The 6,866-nt window shown below is 31.6% G+C and overlaps 1 pseudogene across 1 annotated transcript; it reads right to left on the bottom strand.

The window, feature by feature from the left end:
* Nucleotides 1–6,400: 6,400 nt before the first annotated feature.
* On the bottom strand, nt 6,401–6,489 carry BDCG_16323 (annotated as a pseudogene). The gene has a single exon. The product of its transcript is annotated as a tRNA-OTHER (tRNA).
* Between the last annotated feature and the right edge of the window lie 377 nt (nt 6,490–6,866).

The following is a 6,866-nucleotide window of genomic DNA, read 5'->3' as shown; positions in this document are numbered from 1 at the left end:
TATATTTTATCATCTTTCTCTAACAAATCTGTTCCCTGTTATTCTGACTCTTATAGAACTGATTAGTGATTCACTCTCTGCAGATCTGTGACTCTCACAGTGATCTGTAAGTAGTGAATAAGAGTTATTAGTTTCTTCAAAGTTAAGAACTTAGAGTTTTATTTAATGAGCTTGTTCTGCATGTCTTTATTCAGTCTCTTTATAAATATCATTATTCAGATCTTGTTTCAGAGCTCTGTTTTTACAGATTTCAATTCATATCACAATTTTATAAAGCACTGTGAGTAGTTTTTATCAGATTTCTCATCTCTTTTTCTAATATTGATAATTACAGTTCAGATGTTCTCTATTCAGCTTGTGAAGTTCTTTAACTTATTCTCTAGATAGATCTTGAGAATAGATCAGCAGAATCTCTTGTAATCATTCTCTAGATTATTCAGTCAGTTCTTGACTTCAGTGTAGTAGTCTAGTAGAGATCTGTCATTATATAGATAACAGCTTCTTCATCTTTCATATCACACAGTCAGACTTGTGAGTCAATTTCAAATACAAACTCATAAAAGCTTTTATAGATTGTGATTCAATAAGTGATCTTAAGTAATTATAGCTTAAGAAAGTTTCTTTTTAGTTTATAAGTGTCTCTGAAGATCATGTCTAGAGACTCAGTTCAAGAGTGTTTCAAGACAGTAAGTATTTCTTATAGAAAAATAGCTTGATTTTACAGAAGATGCTCAAGAATGTTCTTCACTGAGATTGATTCATTTATGAGTTCAGAGAGTTTCTCTATTACAGATATAGAGAATAATGTTCTGTAAGTAATTAATAAGTTCTCTAAGACTTCTTTTATAAGAGTTATTCATGATTCAGATGACTGCTTCTGAGTGTCTGCAGTAGAGTTTACAGAGATTGAAGCATATGAGTTTCTAGTTCTTTTAGTTATAACAGACAGTTGCTGACTGACTGAGCTTGAAATGTAAGAATAAGTGCTCACAGACAATTATTCAGATGTTTGCAGCTTGACATGACTATTAACTACTAGAAGTATTCACAGTAGAAAGATAAAATATAGAGATTAAATGTATAATAGTATTCAAGCTGAGTTGTGAATAGTATTCACAAACGTCAGTCTATATAGTTGTGTGTAGTCAAGAGCTGCTAACTCTATTGATTACGTGAGAGATAGAAATAGAGGTAAAGAATCCGTGAGAAGCGGGATTTCTTACAATCAGAGAATATCAACATGAAGATATCTATGTATATAAAGTTAATAATCTCAATTATAATCTTATATTAGAACTTGTCTGACTATCTGAATAAGATATCTTATTAAATACTTACAACAGAAGCTTAATATTTTCTAATAATAATAAAGTTTATAAAGATAATATTCACAAGACTATAAATCTGACACAGATCTCTGTCAACACTTATAAAATGCTCTGAAAAAGAAGTCACTGAAAAGATTATTGATAGTAGAACTATATAATAATCTATTTCATCAGTCTGATCAATATTAAAAAAGCTCGCCAGCGTGACTCAGTTGATAAGACTGGTAACCAAGGCCGCACACATTAGAGATGCATGAGTTCGAATTTCATCGCTGGCATCTGCTACTTCTTACCTATGAAAGCTCTTATGTAATAGAGGCTGAGCTTAATTAGTAAGACTTGATACAGAGTAGAACTCTCTACTGTAAGTTAAGTCACTAGTTAAGTAAGATTCTGTGAACACTTATCAGAGCTGATATAGAATATCAATATCTCACTATTCTACTATACATCTGTCAAGGTTCTAACAATATAGAGTTAAGTTTAATATAGTGATTATACACTACTTAAGTAAGTCTCTAACTAAAGCTGTCATCAGAGCCTAGCTCTCTCTTAAATACAAAGAATGATTTTGAAAATCACTTAACTAGCAGATCTAGATATATATCTAGACTCTAGACAGAGTACTCTGATAGGTTAGAGTCTGTAAGCTCACTGTTAAGCTCTAATACTGATAGAGAGAACTGCAGTTATCAAGTCTATAATTAGTTCTTTATTATTATTATTATTATTCTTCAATTATAGATGTATGCAGTCAGAGACTATGACATCTACCTGAGAACTTTAGTTCTCAGGGTTTTTTCTATGTCTGTAAAGTTAACTATTATACATTCATCAATTTCAGATATGCAAAATCAGAAAATTCCAGCCCAGAATACAAAAACTGTTTACAAATTGCAGTGTTTTAACATCTTTTGATACTTTGAAACCATTTGACAATTATAATTAGTTCTTAACACAGAATAAGATCACAACAGCTGATTGATAGATCTATGAGTATCTAATAAGGCTGAGATCAGCAATCAGAAGCTTGATATGTACACTATTAAATGAGCAGTGACAGTCACTAACTAACATCTCTGAAAATTAGTGGCTGGCCTGAGAGAACAGACACAGTAGTCAGTTAATTATAGAGAGTTAAATGCAGTTAGCTTAAGATGCATTCTGCAGGTGACTAGCATCTGTAGTCTTTATCAGAGTAGATATCAATCAAATTCAATTTAATATGAATAAAGCTGAGTTAATTCATTTCTTTTCTAGATTCAATAAGAAAGAACTATCTCTAACTCTTTTAAATAGAGAGATTAAACTCAGTTTAAATATTAAATAATTAGAAGTATGATTAAACTTCAAGTTGAATTTTAAATATCATATTTAACAAAGAACTGTCAAGACAGAAAGACTACTGAATAACATTATCAGACTATCAAATACAGAGAGAAATCTATTCTTTCAGACTATGAGACAGTTATATATAGCCTGTATTATCTCAGTAGCTGATTATGAAGTTCAAGTTTAATGAAATAATTAAGAAAATTTCACTGAACTCTTTCAAAGTCTGTAAAATAGAGCTTTGAGAAGAATTCTAAAAGCATTTAAATCATCTTCTATTAAAGCAATGAAAATTGAAGATTCAATTCTCTCTTCTGCTATTAAATTTGAAAAGATCTGTATAAACTATACTCTGAGAGTTATAAAGATGAGCTCAAATCATATAATCAGAGAAAGAGTGTAACATGGCGGAACCGAAGCAGTGGCTAGTCAGCGGTGTTATGTAGAGGTAGTTGTTTAAGAAGCTGTATAAGTGAGCTTGACTCTCTTGCTTAAATAGTGAGCTTGTAGGCTACAGGGTTATTACAAGAATATCACAGATATAATACTTAGTATACTAAGAAGATTGTATGAGACATGCAGTAACTCTCATATATATTTCAGTAGAAGAAAAGAAACAAATTGCTGACTTCTTTGATGAGAAGTCAGCATCTAGTTATTTTATATAGATAATAAGTGAATACTCTTCTCTCATTTCACAAGTGAGAATAGCTGAAGTGATACCTCAGCAGTGTCTCATTGTCAAGAAAGAGTAATCTGCTGATCTCATATAGAAGTAAGATTCTCATATTCATCAATTGAATCTTTCTATGATATATTTGAATAATGTCATAGAGTGATTGAAAACTGATTCAGATAGAATGAAATTATCTGCATGAAAGTAATAAGCTGTGTGAAACTGCAACAGAGTCTTGACATGATTGAGAGTATGATAATACTCTTCTCTTTAAGAGCATAGTTCTGATACTCTTAAGATTATCAGATTAGAAATTATCTTTGTTATATAATAACAGTTATCAACTGATTTGATAGTGCATGTACTGTGTATGATACAAAGAAATAGATGAGTTTTTCTACTGACTGTGTAGATCTTTCTTTCTCATCTTCATTCAAATCAAACATGTAATAAGTGAGTTTCTTATATATTAATTTGAAATGTGAAAAATGTAGTTAATAAGTGACTTACAAATCTCTCATTATATTTCATTCTATGTATGAAATTCTCTGCAAAAGTGATGTGTTTTAGAGACAAAACTAACAGTAGTGGCAGGATTTTTCAAAAAGATCTTTCTCTCTTATGATACATTTTTCTTCCCTTTTCTCATCTGTAATAGTGAGTGCATGGGAGCATCATTCTTAGAAGACAATAAGAGGCTTATTCTGATGTTTTCTAGTGAATAAATGTCTTCATGGTGTGGCTGCGGCCTTCATGACTTGTCAAGAAAGCCAGGTTGAAGGTGAAGACAGTGTCAATGAGCCGCAGAAGCACTGCTCTCATTGTCACATCTTCTCTCCCTTCTGCATCTCTTGCAGCTGCGGTGATAGTAGTCACACTGTGCAGTGAGGTGTTGTTCCTTCTGCCAGTCAGTGCATCTGCATTCAGTCTGTTCTCTACCTTTCTCACCGCTGTTGTGACGCCGCCTCCCCTCTCAGTCAATACAGTGATATATGACCCTGTATGATCATTCAGAGAGAAACTCAGAGAGAGCTTGATTCTGAAAACAGTGACTCTGAGAAGCTTAATTCATAGTTTTTCTCTCACATATCTGAGCTCTGCTTGAGATGCTGCTGAGTTGAGTCTGCAGAGTTCTGCAGTTTCTTCATCTTCTCTCTGTGAGAAGACTCTGATACAGTCTCTGATCAGTATCACTACTTGTCTGCACTGCACTAAGCAGCTAAAGAAGAGAGAGATTTTATATACTCACTTCTTCTCTCACTTCTGTTGTTTCTGTTATACTTATAACAATGACTTCTGTCTCTCTGTATGTATTATCTACTCTATAAGAAGATATTATGTCAGTTCTGACAAGAAGCTCAGATGCTCAAGCAGTACAGAGCAAGAGTCTCAGAGCTTCAAGTATTAATGAATTTTATCAAGACTGAGAAAGTCTCTCTTACTCATCTGTAAAAGAAGATGAAAGCATGAATCTCTGAGATGAAAAAACATCTCAGAATGACTAATTTTAAGAAGAGATCAGCTGATATTACTGTTAAAAGTATCACAGAGATTAATCACTGATTGAAGAGAATCTTGCTTCAATTGAAGCAGATAACTGAGATGCTTTATAAGTTAGTAAGTTGATATTTTTTATATATTTCTCATACTCTTCTGCAGTGCTGCAGTGCTAACTTCTCAGTAGACAAAGATATTAGTATCAGAGACTTCAATGATAAAGAATAAGTTTGATGAGAGTGTGATTATTAATAAGTAGACTCTGATCTCTCTTTTTACTTTTTCAGTGAGCTGCAGCCTTATTAGAATAGCAGCAGTCTGCAGATCAATAATATTAATCTTTTTATTAGTTTTAAATATTTCTTTTCTTTTAATCACTTCAGGAATTTTACACTTGTGTAGTCTCATTAAACTTCTAAAAACTCTTTGAGAGAAAATAGAAGAAGAGTGTTATAAAGCTTATAAGACATCAGCTCATCACTGTAAGATTATCTCTAAAAAATTCTTTAAGAAAAATAAGAAGTCTTAAGCAGTATTTCTTGCTTAATATCTCTGATATATAATAGAGTGATCTCTACTAGTTATCTTATAACTTACAATCTCTTTCTCAGCATTTTTCAAATATTTAAGCAGTTCTTATGAATTCTCTGATAATGAATAATCTTCTCATTTAATGAGATATTGAAGCTTACTGTAATATATTCACTTATTCAATATTTTCTTCATATGATATTCAGTATCACTCTTGATCTTAATATTATCTGACTGAGATGACTGCATCTCAGAATATTGCTTATAGAGCTTTAAATAGAAAATATGAAAAATAGAATAAATTGATTTCAATTCTGTGAGTAATTTCAACTTATATATCTATTTATTCATTACTCTTGTTACTGAGAAAGATTCTAGTCACTACTCACTGAGCTTCTTATATAATCTTATTATCTTAATATTCTTTACTGAAAGTAGTACTTGATTCTCTATCAAGAACTTCATTGAAAGATATTTTTAATTATAGTATTTTATCTATCACTTCTAAGTATAATAGATGCTTTTCATTATCTTTTTATAAATTTTATTTAAAAGTTCTAATCTCACTTTTACTTCTGATACTGAGAGATACTTTATTCTCTATATCTGTTCAATATTCTGACTGTCTATCTCTCTTTTTAAAACATTGTCTGTGATATCACTGAGTAATGAAGAATTATATTCATAATAAGTATAGAAAGAAGATATCTTTAAGATTGCATTCTTTGTATTATTATATATGAATTCAGTTATTATTATTATTATTATTATTCTTCCATTATACTCATATGCAAGCGGAGCTTATGATGAGTCCTTGCGTGATGTTAAATACAGGTCAAGTGTTGGTTATACAGGAGGAAATACAGGTGTTGAGACCACGCCAAGATAACAAGAACATAGGAAAATACAAAGAAGTGACAATTAGATACATGTGATAATAACTTCCCAGCCCAGGAACATAGAGCGATTCATTGAAGCGATTTGTACACCTCTGTATTTATTAGAAACCTGAGGTGCTTGAGTTCCGGATTTAATGTATCCCCTGCGGGTTTCGAACCCACGCGCCTTGGTTTCCCACGCCAAGGCACTACCAGGTGGCCGCATTAATCATTCGGCCACCGGGGCATATGAATTCAGTGATCAGAAGATGTTTAAACTAATTATTCTGATAATATAAATAGAACACTTGAAGATGCTGTTCTAGTATCTGATTCTAGTATTCAGTCTGATTATCTGTCTGCAGATGAAATACAGTACTGAGAAGACATTTTATTATAAGATAATAATAAAAAGTCAATCAGTATTTACTGATGAAGAGGGATTCTTGATCTGTTATCAATGATTTCAGAGTACTGTGATTATGAATAATGATATTTAAAAACTGATCAGTCAATTCAGAGGCTTTAATCTTTTTATAAGTAGAAATATATCTGATTATCTTTGTAAAGTAGTCAATAATAACTAAAATTAAGTCATATTCTTTGACTCTTGTTAACTTCAGC

The sequence above is a fragment of the Blastomyces dermatitidis genome, assembly GCF_000003525.1.
Source record: "Blastomyces dermatitidis ER-3 genomic scaffold supercont1.1, whole genome shotgun sequence".
Lineage (NCBI taxonomy): Eukaryota > Fungi > Ascomycota > Eurotiomycetes > Onygenales > Ajellomycetaceae > Blastomyces > Blastomyces dermatitidis.
This window is presented reverse-complemented; position numbering and strand designations above follow the sequence as displayed.